Raw genomic sequence first — 17,115 nt, forward strand, 5'->3', positions numbered from 1 at the left:
TGCCTACTGCATAGAAATAAAACACAGGTGCAAGTAGTGAAGAGAATGCGTATGGTATATACACCGAAAGGTGTTTATACACAGTTTAATTCTGTTTTAGGGATTAAAGCATCCTTGACTGGTTGTTTAAGGTGATGTGCAGCCTTAATAATTCTCGTCGATAAACTTTAACTTAATAAACCAATCGAAGAAAAAGAAAGACCTCAAGAAGTAATGATCGACTCTCAGAGGATGACATGAATTACAAGTGATTAAGTGTGCCCAGTGGAGGATGGAGGAAGGTGGAGGGGGAGGAGGAACGAGAGGTTGAGGGGTAAGGGAGAGGGATGGGGGGGGGGAGGAAGCGGTTGAGGAGTGTGTGGAGGTGGAAGACGCGTGACACCTGGACTCATCACAGTAACCCAACACTGAAGTATAACCACCTTCCTCACCTTAAGTTGCATCCAAGTCATAATATCCAATATTCTCATTCTCACTCTACTCTACTCTGCCTGCCTCTGTCTCTGTCTCGGTCTCGGTCTCTCATACAGAAACTATGTTGACTTGTACAAAAATTTAAAACTCGAGGTTTACATTATAAACTAAACTGTTTACCATGCTAATGACACTAAAGTTAACTTATGATGATGAGTTCAACTCCTTAATCATTACTGATTACATGTAACGGGTAAATGCACTTAAACAATGACTTAAGATACTGGAGAAACCAAAGCAAACCAAGGTATAGATATTTAAAAATCAGAAAGCAATTAATGTACGATGCTTAAGAATGCCATCTCATAATGAATTATTCCTACATAATAAAAGTGATAACTTACCCAAATAAAGTACATACTTTGAATGAAATTGAATATAGCTTTAGTCTGTCACGCATTAAAAATAGTACCTGTATTAGGAAGAGTAAATAGTGAAACATGTACGGAAACAGGCATCTTTCCGTACATGTTGCCCCTGTTCACCTAGCAGTAAATAGGGGTGTTAGTCGACTGCTGTGAGTCGCATCCTAAGGGGCCAGGATCTGACACGAGCTGAGGTATAACAACAGCTTTTAGTCTGTAAAATTAGTGTAAAAATGTGCCAAGATAAATGTTGAAACGGCGAGAATATGCAAGGCAAGAAACACCTCAAGAGACCACCATAATCCGATGAATATAGGACAGACCAAGTCAAGAGGAAACCTCGCAGCCAGGACCTGGGCCAGACTTGTCAGACAAATAAAGACGGAGAATCTCAAACAACAGAAAGACAAATCAAGGCAGCGAGTCAAGAAGACATACGTAAAAACGTAAGAGACGCTCAAACAATAAGAGGACAGACCTCATTACAAGGTCATGGTGTCAGTGGAGAAAATGAGAGCAGAACACTGAGGCACCGCCACTTTATTTTCCATTAGTGCCTACAAGCAGCCGGTCTTCGAACTGTACACAACTCACATTCGCTTTCCAACGAATTAGCCACGACGGTGAGTTTACCCTGCAGCCGTTAAACTTCTCCCCGTTAATGTAATTTACTTATCAGAGGTTATATGTACGTAAATTTAGGTCAATACTAAAGCTGCGTAATGCAGCTCAACCTAAACTCAAACTTATTAGGCATGATTTGCAGACTCGTTCAGAGACGCACGAATGTAAAAGTTAAAAAAAAATAGTGTACCTTTATTCGTCGGTGTTGATTGGTTTGTTGGTCTTCAACTCAGTCCCCATGAAAGCCAGTGCAACCAAACCTTGTCACTGTGTTAAGTACAGCATTTAAAAACTTTTTACCGCATTCAAAAATATATAAATTTACATCCTAAAGTAATCAGTTTAAATGCAACAATTCAGCCCAACTGAAATTGATCTCATCTAGTCTCAACCAACATACACCTGACTCCTGACAAGGCAGGTGTGGGAGCGAAGATTTTATAAACTGAAGAACTACTACCTAAGTTTACCTGGAGAGGGTTTCTGGGGTCAACGCCCCCGCGGCCCGGTCTGAGACCAGGCCTCATGGTGGATCAGGGTCTGATCAAGCAGGCTGTTACTGCTGGCCGCACGCAAGCTGACGTACGAACCAAAGCCCGGTTGGTCAGGTACTGACTTTAGGTGCCTGTCCAGTACCTTCTTGAAGACAGTCAGGGGTCTATTGGTAATCCCCCTTATGTATGCTGGGAGGCAATTGAACAATCTTGGGCCCCGGACACTCATTGAGTTCTCTCAGTGTACTCGTGGCACCACTGCTTTTCATCGGGGGAATGTTGCATCTCCTGCCGAGTCTTTTGCTTTCATAGGGAGTGATTTTCGTGTGTAGGTTTGGTACCAATCCCTCCAGGACCTTCCAAGTGTATATTAGCATGTATCCCTCTCGCCTGCGTTCGAGGGAATACAGATCAAGGACCTTCAACCGTTCCCAGTAGTTTAGGTGCCTTATCGCACTTACGTGTGCCGTGAAAGTTCTCTGTACACTCTCCAGGTCTGCAATGTCGCCAGCCTTGAAGGGGGCTTTAGGGTACAGCAGTATTCCAGCCTAGAGAGCACAAGCGATTTGAAAAGAATCATCATGGGCTTGGCGTCCCTAGTTTTGAAGGTTCTCGTTATCCATCCTATCATTTTCCTAGTGGATGAGGTAGATACATTGTTGTGGTCTTTGAAGGCGAGATCCTCTGACCTTATCACTCCCAGGTCCTTCACATTACTTTTCCGCTCTACTGTATGATTAGAATTTGTTGTATACCCTGACACATGAATAAGTTTTTTAATCATTTTTTATATGTATGATTTATCTTACGAGAAACAAATCCCGGGCAGTGCCAGGTTATTCCTCTAGTTGATAATAAACAAAAATTAAACCAGTAGCTATTCTCCATTCTCAAAACTGACTCGTCCAATCATGATAAAAGCATAATAAATTATCTGTGACTCGATAAACATAAAATGTAAATCTTATTATATTAGAACACTACTTTCATATCGACAAATGCCTTCATGAACCCACAGGTGATCAGTGAATGCCTCAGCAGCCACCCTGAATTGTTCAAATTCCTCAAGGGTGACAGTGGCGTTACTGTTTTCTGCTGAAAAGAATTAAGCACCAAAAAACTCCAGGTTAAAAAAAAAAAATTGGCAACCAAACTAACTCGGGGATACATATCTCAACGTGTTTCCTAACGTGGTGTTCAATGTATAATTTCAAATGCTATATACTTTATTTTAAATTAGGATAGGTTACATTAACTTATAAAAACGTATATCTAAGCAAAATAAGAAAACAACCGTGATAAATCAAAAACGATGTGAGCGAAATAAAAAACTTTCATATCGGAGCATTTATTAGTGATAATGAGAGCTGAGAATCGAGAGAAATTAACGGAAGCTAAACAAAAACAGTTAGAGAGGTTAATAGGTCCATGTTCAGTTTCAGGATAACATCCTGAAGAAAAACGGACTTCAAAAAATTATAATGAAGGGGAAGGGGGGGGTCTTAAAACACTGCTTTTTGTAATCACAAATAGGCAATAGCAAACACCACACAAGCTGCACGCCCACTCTCGCCTCGAAAACCCACTTTTTCATGCATCGACTGCAGCTCACTGCTCCCAACACTTGTTATGGAAAACATGTAGCTGAGGACGGCGCCAGCCACGCCTACACTTAATTTTGTAGCTGATTAGCTTTATATTGGGTTGTCTGCAGTAGGTAAAGATGTGATACGTAGCCAGCACATTTTTAGTACATCTAGAACTAGTCTAAACTTTAATTTCTCAAAATCAAATGCATAATTCTACTACAGTTAAAATTTGGTTGTATCTACATGAACTCACGATGCGTACGTCTAGATTTCTAATGGTGCACGAGCTATACATACGGCTCTAAGAATATTCTATGGTAGCTCTTTGTGCATTTTTTGTATTAATGCTGCTTATTTTTTATCATACATTCGAAAGAGAATACGAGGAAAAATCGATAATGTTAACATTACATACATGGGGAAGCGATAAACCCGTAGGAGTCGTTTAGCGTTTGGGGAATGGGACACAATGAGGTTCAATCCACTGACAGACAATAGTTCCAGTTCCTTTGATAATGAAGCCATTACTGGCATCAAGGTACCATCCCCCTTCCCTTCAAGGGGGATGGTACCATGCGAGATGGAATGACCTTATGACTGATTTGTGTGTATCTGCCTACACAGTATCAACCGACCCTACATACATACCTGGAGGGGGTTAACGCCCCCGCGGCCCGGTCTGGGACCAGGCCTCGTGGTGACTCAGGGTCTGATCAACCAGGCTGTTACTGACGGCCACACGTAAACGGACGTACGAACCACGTACCGGCTGATCAAGTACTGACCTTAGTTGCCTGTCCAGCGCCTTCAAGACAGACGGGTCTATTGGTAAGCCCCCTTATGTATGCTGGGAGGCAGTTGAACAGTCTTGGGTCTCTGACACACACACTGTTGTCTCTTAGTGTACTCGCGGCACCCCTGCTTTTCACTGGATGAATGTTGCTTCTCCTATCGAGTCTTTTGCTTTCGTAAGGAGAGATTTTCGTGTGCAGGTTTGGTACTAATCCCTCAAGTTTTTTTTCCAAGTGTATATTATCATGTATCTTTCTTGCCTGCGTTCCAGGGGATACAAATCCGGGGACTTAATTCGTTCCCAGTAATTTAGGTGCTTTATCATACTTATTTGTGCCACATACCCTCTTCCACACACCTGCCCTCCTAAGGCACAAAACTGGCTGTCCACTATATATTTTATATTTTTCATATACATGTCAAGTACGCTATATTACTTTACGTCAATGTAAATTATACAAAATAAACTAATTCAACAAAACGTAAAAATGAGATAAGCCTAACTGGGGAGCATGTCTTGATGCGACAGCAACTGTAAACAAAACGCTGTGAGTCGTACATCGGAAACCTAACGTTTTGGCATAGTGACGACGTAGATTTATTATCCACATACAATTAAACTGTAAATACACGTTTTCTTAGACAAAAAACGAAGACAGAAGAGGAGCAGGAAGCAGGCTAGACGAGCACTTGTACCTGTGCGCGCGCGTTGTTCCTGACCACTTCCGCCCACCACAGGGCATGACCACACCCCGTAACTATCCTTACTTTTCTCATTTCCTTTTTTTTTTTTTTTTACATTTCTTCCTTTTCTACAACTCATTTTTTCCCTTTCGGAGCATCATTCCACTCATTATCTATTTCCTTTACCATTCTTCCCCAAAATAATCCTACAGAATCCACAAAAATTGTAGTAGCCTACAGAGAAAAAACAAAGGGTGATTGACCTGCCCAAGTAACCGCAAGTTTCCCAACTAAGTTAATTAAGTGAATTTACACAAATTACCGAGAGAGAACAAAAACTAAGGCATAAAATAAGAAAAACCTATTGAATAAATAGGAAAACATTCACATTAACAAAATCAAACTCTTTATAGTATAGGGGTGGACCGTAAGCCAGCGGAAGACCTCGGTCATATGACCAAAAGTTCCAGTGGTGGGTGATCATGACTAGGATCCAAGTCAGGAACCTGACTTCTCAACATCTGAGTTCTTACCTCTCCTAGTGGGCTACGTCTCACCTCTTGGCGCTATAAAAAGCTCCATCCTGTCACTTCTTCTCCATATTGTTTCATACTATGGAACAATACTCTTCTCCAGACTGAGGGACTGACCACCTCAAAACTTTAAGGGTGATGGACTGATTACATCGTCTTCAAGTATCTTCTGCTTCTATCAACTTTTCTGTACTTGACTGAAGAAGCCTACTGTGTAGGCGAAACGTTTCACAATAAAGATACCTAACTGTTGCATATGTGTCTTACCTAACAACCTGTCGGTATTTTATACCATTTTAATGTTCAATCTGTCAGACACTGCAACACAAGGGTATCTTGGTACAGACCTGCAATCAACTTCGACAACTTCCACTAGTGAGAGGGGCTGGATTTTAGAGGGACCTGACTTCTCAACATCTGAGTTCTTACCTCTCCTAGTGGGCTACGTCTCACCTCTTGGCGCTATAAAAAGCTCCATCCTGTCACTTCTTCTCCATATTGTTTCATACTATGGAACAATACTCTTCTCCAGACTGAGGGACTGACCACCTCAAAACTTTAAGGGTGATGGACTGATTACATCGTCTTCAAGTATCTTCTGCTTCTATCAACTTTTCTGTACTTGACTGAAGAAGCCTACTGTGTAGGCGAAACGTTTCACAATAAAGATACCTAACTGTTGCATATGTGTCTTACCTAACAACCTGTCGGTATTTTATACCATTTTAATGTTCAACGATAGTCATGTTTCCTGACGAATCTCACCTAACCTAACCTAACCTTTAAAGTACAGTAGCTGTATAGCCCTTGTGGCTTAGCGCTTCTTTTTGATTATAATAATAATAATAATTTAAAGTACAGTAGGAATCCGTTTAAAAATCCGGCGTACGTGAATATTTCCAACTTCATGATCTCCCAGGAAATTTAAAAAAAGTTATCCCTTTTTTTTGTAATCTATCCTTGGGAAAGCTGAACTAGTTTTCAGGTAGTCGGGTACAATAAAAGCAAAATTTGCATCTTAGTTTTTTCATGAACGCTTCCCATCATTAGAGTCATATACCTGGAGGGTATTGAATATTAAAATAAATACCAGTCTTCGAAAACGTATTTTACAGCGATGTCCAAGGATTAATGTTTAGCACGGTGGTATTAGATGGATAGTGATCGTGCGAATATGCGAAGTACGAGCCGGGCTGTGGCTCGTACGTTGGTTTGCGTGCAGCCAGCAGTAACAGCCTGGTTGATCAGGTTCTGATCCACCAGGAGGCCTGGTCACAGACCGGGCCGCGGGGGCGTTGACCCCCGGAACTCTCTCCAGGTAATGGGCAGATTGAATGGGGGTCAAGCAATGGGGAATGGATGGGGACTAAGAAGTAACAGATGAAGCAAAACACCTGAAACTAATCCAGCCTACAAAGCTTCTAGCTTAGGCCAGTAGGTGGCTTGGACCTGCCTAGCATGGGCCAATAACTCCTTTCTTATGCGGTGTTCCTTCTTTCTTATGTTTCCCGACAATCTTGCCCTGAATTCTGAAAGAGTTAAGAACCATAATCAATTTAAGTGAATATAATTTTTACTCACTGTGAGCAGCCAAGCAACAAATACCATATTTTATGACACAAGAACATGAATGAAGGAACACGGCAGTAGGCCTATCGCTTATGCAAGGCAAGCGCAGCTCACACCCTCATATACTGGTCCATCCTATAGTACACAAAACTACGAGAAGTTCTCGCCCATTGATGCCTAGGAGTTTGTTCCACTCATCTACAACTCTACTGCCAAACTGGCGGTTTCCCACATGCTTGCTAGATCTGAAATAGTTCAACTTAAATCCATTATTAAGAGACCTGTCTTGGTTAGATGCTTTCAGCACATTATATATATTATCTCCTTTATTTATTCCTGTTTTACCATTTGTACAATTCAGTTATACCTGCGTTAATCTAAGCTTTGCCTAGAGAGTGCAAATTCAGTGTATTTAACCAGTGTTTAAAGGAGAGGTTTCTGATAAATGGAATCAACTTCGTCATCCTCTACATTTTAAAGCACATTTATATCCATTCGGTAACATGGAGACCAGAACTGAGCAGTGTGATCTAGATGTGGCTTTACTATAGACAAAAATTTGAAGTACACCCTTAGGACTATTATTATTTATACTTCTTGATATGAAGCCATGAATTCTGTATTGTGTGTACTTATGCACTGTTGTCTTGGCTTAAATGTCTGCTAACTAGGACTCCTAAATCTCTTTTTACACTCAGTTTGACTAAGCTGTACATTATTTATCTGTATAATCCTCCGGGTTTAGCGCTTCCCTTGATTATAATAATAATGTACATTAATTATCATATCAACACCATAGTTATTTTTTTCCTAGGTTTAGAAACTTTACATTTGCCTGCAGTGAACCTCATCTACTAAGTCTCCAACCACATAACCTATCCAGGTCATTCTGTAGCTTCATGGTGTCATCAGAAATTGTCTAAGCCTATTTTAGTATTACTGACAAAACTTACTTATGCGACTATTTATTCCCCTCATCTATGCTGTTTATGTAGATTATTAACAAGGGTCCCAATACTGATCCTGGTGGCACATCACTTTTAATATGTCCACATTTATGCAGTTTCTTTGTTACTGGTCAGCTATGACTCAACCCAAGAGATTTTCTCTATATATCTGATACTACTTTCATCAGTCTCCTGTGTGGGACTCAATCCAAGGTCCTAGTGAAGTTCACATACACAATATTATATTTTATATCTTGGTCTACTGCTTTGAATACCTTAGTGAAAGAGGTTAGTAAATTTGTATGGTGAAAATGCACCTTCGTAATACCGTGTTGAGATTCAATGATCAAATTATGTCTTTCAGTTAGGGTTTGACTAATTGGTTTATAAATTGAAGTTAAGGACCTATCCTGCCCTGTAAATGGGTATCACATTTGCCATTTTCCACTGTCTGGTATAATATCCATTTGTAGTGATCTGCTGAAGAGACTAGCTAATGGTTTTCTAACTTCCTCATTACATGCCTTTAGTACCTTCGAAAATGGGGGACTTATTTGGTTTCAGTCTCTCACATTTTCCAAGAACCTGTGTCACTAGTGACTTTGATCTTCCATAATTTATTCTCATCCAGACCGGCATAATTATTGATCTCCAGGATTTCACGTGAATCTTCTTGTATAAAAAACAGAAAATGTGTGTTAAAATGGTACATTTTTCTGTCACTAACAGTAAGTTGGCCTGAACTCCATTTAAGTGGGCCGATCTTTCCCTTTTTTTTTTTCTTCTTGTTTTATGAAAACAATCTATAAGTTTAGGAAACCCCTTTTCTGACTCAATACATCAATTAAAATTTAAACCTTTGGCAGTAGAAAATGCCACTCAGGAAAATACATATCTTATGCCTATATACCTGAAAATAAACCTTTAGTAAGGGTGTGCCAAAGTATTGGTGGGTGTCAGGAAATTTTTGTGATATCTGTATGCAGGGCCAGATTAAGAAGTCTCCAGGTCCTAGGCTATTCAGATTGGCGGGGCCCCTTTGAGTTACGGGTAAGCGAAGCGACCCCTTCCAGCTTGGGGGGGGGGGGGGTCGGTGTGAGCCTGTTTAAGGTCTAATTAAATACATTCTGGCTATTTAGATTAAATTTAATAGAGAAAGTACATCAAGACAACCAAAACCATTTACCAACAGCCACTATAACTATCTTGTTAAATCATGCATTTTAAAGAGAATAAACTCAAGACAGCATAGTATTACTAGATTAGGCTATTAAAGTAGTGACATCATGTACCTATTATATTCAGCATAACCACTACAGCACTATTATTCCCTTTATAAATCACTGACCATTATTATGTGTTTCTGGGGAAATATGTAGTAAATTAATTGATACTCTACATCACTTCCGTCGCAACTTGAAAACTAAGCATTTGCGACGGAAGTGATGTAGAACATCAATCAATTGAGATCTGTTACTGAAATGATAAAGACTTAAAGACAGGACAGTGCTTTTAAAACCTACAAACGGAAGTCAGTTTGCGTTTTTAGGTTTTTCTTTATAGTATTTTTACCAAAAATGCGTCTTTACTGGTCAAGTAACCCTATCAGGTACCTCCCTTAACATTTAGAGGCAAAAACAAACATTTATCCATACACATCAATGTCTATCAACAACACTTCAGTTAATTTGTCACAGTACAAGTCTAGATAACGTGTAATTACAACAGAAAATTGGAGAGGAATCTCCCATACTCACCCATTAGCGGGAAAACACAGCTGTTCTGATGTAAACAAAGGTGTATTGAGTGTTGCTATCTATGGTTAGGTTTATTTATATTTTATTTCATTATTTATTTTTGTTTTGATTAATTTTTAAAAATCAATTTTACTCTCCAAACACTTGAACTTTTTAGGTAGGGACCCCTTTGCACTTGCACCATGTGCGCAGTCTTGGATGAGCCCCTGAACCCCTTGGACCGTGGGGCCCCCAAATGCGCGGGGCCCCCAAATGCGCGGGGCCCTAGGCAAATGCCTAGTTTGCCTATGCGGTAATCCGGCCCTGCCTGTATGTCCTAAAACTGTGTACTGGTATCAGTGAGTAGCGGCAAATTTTGATGGTATATTGGCATCGGCCTAAAATTTTGGTATTATCCCATCCATATCTCTTAGGTCAGTCTTTCATTCCCTTTCAATCTTATTTTTGTATTTTGGCTTTCCTTATTGTGTTTTTTTGGACTACTTCTTTAAATTGAATATACTACTTAATAATGTTATTGTTCATCCATTTAGGGTTTAAAGCTGATCGGAAAAGGCAGTCTCTACTTACTGCATGGACACTAATTTGATAAAATTGACAAATTAAATTTTACATAGCCAAAAATCAATGCAGATCTTCCTCTGAGCAAAGTCGACCATCACTGAAAGTTTGAAGACAATCAGATTAGGAATTATTAAGTAATTGCTGTAAGTTTATTAATTATACAGTGGACCCTCAACCAACGATGGCATCGTCTAACGTTAAATTCGACTAACAATACATGTTAACGCTAACATGTTGCCTCGACTAACGATAAAAAACTCGACTAACGATATTCGTACTCGGGTACCAATTAATATCGTTAGTCGAGGGTCCACTGTATAAGTAATCTGGCAAATCTGAATTTACAAAGCCTTATATTACTGGGTACTATCTTGCCCATAAGATGCATCAGCCATTAACCCATTCACCGCCCCACACAGATCTAGGTCACTGATGTCAGTGTTGCCCACAGTTCTACGTTAGCGGTAAATATTGGCCTAGACATGAAGGAATGAGTTCGTGTGGCTAGTATGCACAGTTAAAAAATCCAGCCCATGCAGTGCTTGATAGGAAAAGCATGTTTTTTTACTTTATGTCTGGTTTAAAATAGGCAGTGACTTCGTGATGTTTTCTAGGATATTTCTTATCATTTTATCGGCTGTTTCTTTAATAAGATGGAATACATACAGTTGAAAGGGAAATTATTTTGGTTGGTTTCAGGGCTCAAAGTGTCAGAAATATTCTTTTTTTTTTTTTATGATTTTGAAAAGTATGGATAGTGCCCTGCCCCCTCATCTGTCTTATGAGTCTTTACCAAGCCTGCTTCAATTACTGGGATGACCTAGACCCTAGACCGTGACCAATCATTTTTGATCAAATTTCATTATCCAAGAAATAGGATAAAATTGATTTTTTGTTATAGGGATTCAATACGAAGGACAAGTGTTATATATGAGAGGCCTGGGGACATGATTAATGAATTGAGGAAAGGTTGTTGTAGTGGCTGGAATGCCTACATTGTTTATTTCAAATTATTTTTAAAATGGAATTTAATTTTGTGTAAAACTGACCAAATTATCATAATTCTATGCACATTATAGGGTAATTCTGAATAGGCAGTTTCTTGTTATGAATCAATAAAATGGAAATCATACTAGCAAAATAGCTAAATTTTTTTTATCAATTTGAGCATTGTAAAAAAAAAAAAAAAACATACCACGGGCGGGGATAGAACCCGCGATCAGAGTCTCTCAAAATGATTTCGTGAGTCATGAGCATTGTAATTGGCTTAAAATATGACTCAAAGTCAACAAAATTGCCAATGCATAAACTGCACCCAGACCGCCCAATTTGCACTTGCATAATTTCGTAAGTTTTCCATCAAGTTTCTTGTTTTTGGTGTTATTTCCTTTAGAAAAAGTTTCTACCTTTCCAGAAGATCATTTTTAAATTGCTACACTGTCAGCACAGCCTCTACTCACTTAGCGATGTACTCATTTACCAATGACTCAGAATTATGACAGGCTCTCTGATTAGTATGCATACATAAATAATGTATATTAGAGCTGATTTCCTCTATTCTATTTATTACAATATACAATACACTGCTGTATAAACATTTAAAAATATACCAGAAATGTTATAAATGATTCTACAGGCTATATTAAGTGGAATGGAGGAAGCACCTGGAGTGAGAAATTTAACCCTTAAACTGTCCAAACGTAGATCTATGTTTTTTCAACATTTGAATGTAAAAAAAGTAGAGCTTCTTTTTCTTTTTTTACATTTGAAAACTTGTAAAAAAAACTTCGATCTACATTTTTTTTGTTATATTTGAAAATATGTTAAAAAACGTAGATCTACTTTTGGAGCACTACGCATGTGAACATAGATCTGTTTGGACAGTTTAAGGGTTAAGACTCCTTTCCTTAATTCTTCACAAACTCATTAATACTGTACCTCAAAGAGCAGTGGTAAAGGATTTGGCACATAACAAAAACAGTTCTGCCTAAATCCTTGGTGGGTAAATTTATGGCCAAGTCTTCTAACACTTTCTGCCTTTTTTGAGATACCCAAGGGTTAATCAATTGCTGTTTGCCACATTCTGAAGGACCAAGACAAAAACTCAAATGGAAATAAGCGACAGTGCTTGACATTCTTTAGTTATCCTGGCTAATTAACCCTAAGCTAAAAAGTCTTCTTCATTTTCAATATTCTTGATACAGATATGAATGCACTGCAGGAAACCTATTAAGTATTGGCATATTAAGAAGATAAGTAAGTTTATTCAGGTACAGGTACACAAATACAGTTACATAAATTGTCATACACAGCAGCATATGTGTAGGTTACCTAGGATAACCCAAAAAAGTGACTTAAGATAAGATAAGATAAGATAAGATTTCGTTCGGATTTTTAACCCCGGAGGGTTAGCCACCCAGGATAACCCAAGAAAGTCAGTGCGTCATCGAGGACTGTCTAACTTATTTCCATTGGGGTCCTTAATCTTGTCCCCCAGGATGCGACCCACACCAGTCGACTAACACCCAGGTACCTATTTGCTGCTAGGTGAACAGGACAATAGGTGTAAGGAAACGTGTCGAAATGTTTCCACCCGCCGGGAATCGAACCCGGGCCCTTGTAATATCTAACTATTTAAATCTAAACAGTTAAAAAATGCTAAGTAACTCAACTATGTGAAAAGCAGTTACAATAAAAGGAGATATACTAGGAATAAGGTAAACTGAGTTATTTACATTAACATTAAAGAGAGGATCAGATCACATTAACAGGTACAGGAATGTTACAGTAATGGGTACATGTATGTTAGTTATACAAGAAATCACTCTCCTCCCTTTCTGTAGCTTCATTCAGTAAATACCTTTTAGCCCTTTTCTTGATCTGGCTCATGTTATGATAGGCTTTGACATGTGCATGCAGTCCATTTCACTCCTTTATTGCTGTACCATATAAGGTGTTTGAAACCTGACCATCTACTGTGGGTACTACAAAGTTGTGCTCCCTTTCCCTAGTACTAAACTTGGTTTAATAATAATAATAATAATAATAATAATAATAATAATAATAATAATAATATCTTTATTTACTACAAGTACATGTACAAGGTATACAGTCCTAGCTGACAACAATGACATACTACTATATAGAAAGTCCCTTGTTATGCTCCGCATTTCGGCACATTTCGGGCAAATTAGGTCAGTGTCCCAGGATACGACCCACACCAGTCGACTAACACCCAGGTACCCATTTTACTGATGGGGAACATAGACAACAGGTGGAAAGAAACACGTCCAATGTTTCTACTCTGGCTGGGAATCGAACCCAGACCCTCGCCGTGTGAAGCGAGAGCGTTAGCCACCAGGCCACCAGAGCCCTGACAAACTTGGCAGTAAGATATTCTGGACTCTGCTTGTGAGCAATTATATAAACGTTATTTAACTTCATTCATTTTACTGTCTTCAACATTCAGCATATCCGGTTGTTGTAATTCATTCTGGTCTACATGCTCTTTTGGACCTGGGTCCAAGATGAATTTCACTATTTTGTTCTGGGTGATTTGTAGTCTTAGTTTTGTGTTAAGGCAGAGTACCATGAAGAGCAAGAGTAATCTATATGGCACTGTATGACAGCTAGATATAGGGTCCAGAGAGCCTCAGTAGGTAGGCACTGTGCCTGTCTGTAGAGGAACTTTAGTCTGGCATTCACTTTCTTTACGACACTGTTCCCTATCTATTCTCCTGACATGCTTGGGTCAAAGGGGATTCCCAGATATTTCACTGAAGATACTGAAGTAATGGGTTCTCCATTACACTGGATATTAAAACTATTTACCCTTTTCAGTTTATTTATTTTTCGTGCCTAAGAGCATGGCTTCTGTTTTCCTGAGGTGTAATGATAGTTTGTTGTCTACTAACCATTTGCTGCAGGACTCTAGTTCTTGTGAGAGTACATTAGCTATATCTTGTGGGTCTTTACTTGACACTAGCAAAGTAATATCGTCTGCATACAACAGAAGCTTATACTTGACAATGATGAGCATATCATTCACATAACAGGAACAGAAAGGAACCCAGAATACTACCTTGGGGAACCCCACATGCTATAAGCAGGGGTTCTGATCTGCTGTTGATCTTGACAATTTGTTTCCTGTTGCTCAGTCTACAGAACCTATGCCGACAGCTTGTAGTTTCTTACATAAGATATTATGCTTGACTGCATCAAAGGCCTTGTGCAAACCTAGGGTCACCATACCTATGAGATTCCCTTGCGACATTTGAGCTCTCAGGTGATCCATCAGATTAATAAGGGAGGTGTCAGTCGAGTAAGATCTCCTGAAACCTGATTGGTAACTATGAAGAATGCTTTTGTCATTCAGATACTTCATTACCAATAAATTGTTAACAATCTGGGACTGTCAGTCTTATTTTCATTAAGGACCTTTAATCCTTTCCTCGAGGATGTGACTTGAAACATTTGACTAACACCTGGGTACTTACTGCTAGGGCCACAAGGGCAGCAGGTGTAAGAAAACATACCCAATGTTTCAGCCATGCCAATAAGTGATCCCTAGTCCTTAAGTGTGTGAGCTGACAATGCTATTAACCAAGCCACGAGTACCCGAGATATACCTATATGTGTAACTCAAGACATCCATACAATTATTCAATATTAAAATATTGGAAGTCACATTGTAATTTGTGGATATTTTATTTAACATTTGTATTTTGTTTAATTTTATTCAGTTGTAGTAATATTATTGTTAAATACATGTAAATTACTTATATTCAGACCTGAATCATATTACACACACTAACAACAGATATACAAAAAGTGACATTTTATGATGACGACCAAAGATATTCCAACAGCTGAACAGGACACCATTAAAAATTAGTGACACTAGCTTAATTGGGTAATCCTAGAGACCTAAATTATATCTATATAATTAATTATATCCGAGGATACATATAACAATATTGCAACCACTGTATAAAAGTTTGTGTAACTATATGTAGTAAACCCCAAGTTTATTTTTCTTACTCAAAATTATTAAATTTGATAAACTGTACCTTTTCTGTTTGGGAAATAAGGAAAATGAAAAATGTACAATACTAAGAAGGATTTTATGATAGTCAAGGGAAGAGTTAAACCTGGATGGGTCGTACAGCAAATAAGAAAAAAGATGGCTCTGATCTCATGGATCAAGAGTAATTCACCAGTATCATGGCACTAACTTGACCACAATGGAAATTAGTCACTGTCTGACTTTTTCTGGTTATCAAAGGTAATTTATACTATGTATGATAATTGTACTTATGTGTACTTGTATCGAATAACTTACATAAGGTTTTAAATATATTAAAGAAATTGTGAGGTTAGCCCAGGTCCTCACCATAAAATGTCACTTGTACACATTTATAATTAAAGTTAAAACAGAAATTACCTAAACGTATCGTAATGACCTTTGTATTACCTTAGCCAAACTGAAAAATTGTGTTAGGCATTTATTATTATTGACCTATGAAAAAACTTGGCAAGACTATAACTTTTCTGCGAAATTAACTTTCAACTACGTCGTGCCTTAATAAAAAAAAAAACTTTTTTAAAATACCAATCAGAATATTACCGTTGTGCATGGCAGGGAGGTCAGCAGCAAGGCAGAAGAAGAGCACAAAGAGGGTCAAAGTTCCTGAGAGGAGGAGCACAACAACACTCACTTACCACGTCTTTGACACTACTGAGACACAACCTTAATGTTGTTGTTGATAACTGGTCCCATGGTTCATTATACTATATTATTACTAAATATTATGATTCATAATAATACTATGATACCAATGGAAATAATGTTCAACTAACCCACAATTTGGAAAGGAAAGTTTAACTGGCATTTCTTCCCAGAACTATTATTATCAAGGAGCGACAACACAGTGCTGTCACTCATACAGTCTTTTCAATAATAAGAATTGTAATAAAATAATAATAATTAATAATAATAAAATTAATATCAATAATGATGATAATAATTAGAAAAAGCTGCTAGGATGAGTTGAGTGATAATTTAGTTGATAGTGTACACTGTACAGTATCAAGTGTATTTTCTAATGGAAATACCTTCTTGGGAGTAAATTGTTTGAAAAAAAATGTGATTTTTTTTATGTTAGATTTGATTAGGTTGCGTTACGTTAAGTAAGTTCATTTAGGTACTTACACATAAACACAATTAAACAAGTTTTGAGTAATTATAATCGCTTACATGGTAACACATATGTAAATTACATGGTAAGTGAGAGGTGGTATGACACAGGTCGGCGTATAAAAGGGAAAGAAATATGAGATATTGGCAGTTCTGTTTCCTGACGAACCTTACCTAACCTAAGATATTGGCAGTTGCCAAGCATTGAAAGGGATACATGGAGTCAGGTGTCTCTTGCATTGGTGTCTTATGAAGGGAAAACTAATTCATTGCGTCCGGGTATGGTTAGGTACTTATGTAGGGAGTGCAGGTACTTCTGTTAAAGATTTGATTTCTTTGCAACGTTTACAATGTATGATTACAATTTTGATTTGTTATGTACATTATTATTATAATCAAGGGGAAGCGCTAAACCCGTAGGATTATACAGCGCCTATGGTGGGGATATATGGAACGTATTCAGTCTTAATTCATGTAAAATAAGATAAGAAGGAAGTGGAGCACAGATCCAATTCCCTAGATCAAGA

At 38.3% G+C, this 17,115-nt stretch overlaps 1 protein-coding gene across 2 annotated transcripts in view; it reads right to left on the reverse strand.

Moving 5' to 3' along the window:
• LOC128700299 (AKT-interacting protein-like) overlaps positions 1-16,164 on the reverse strand; it is a 238,328-nt gene extending 222,164 nt beyond the window's left edge. The window contains exon 1 of one of the 2 annotated variants that reach the window (XM_070100032.1): positions 16,019-16,164. The gene's annotated coding sequence lies outside the window, so the exon portion shown is untranslated. The remainder of the gene's footprint in view (positions 1-16,018) is intronic. The other variant, XM_070100033.1, reaches the window with a different exon arrangement.
• Between the last annotated feature and the right edge of the window lie 951 nt (positions 16,165-17,115).

Source organism: Cherax quadricarinatus, chromosome 71 (assembly GCF_038502225.1).
Source record: "Cherax quadricarinatus isolate ZL_2023a chromosome 71, ASM3850222v1, whole genome shotgun sequence".
NCBI classification, from domain to species: domain Eukaryota; kingdom Metazoa; phylum Arthropoda; class Malacostraca; order Decapoda; family Parastacidae; genus Cherax; species Cherax quadricarinatus.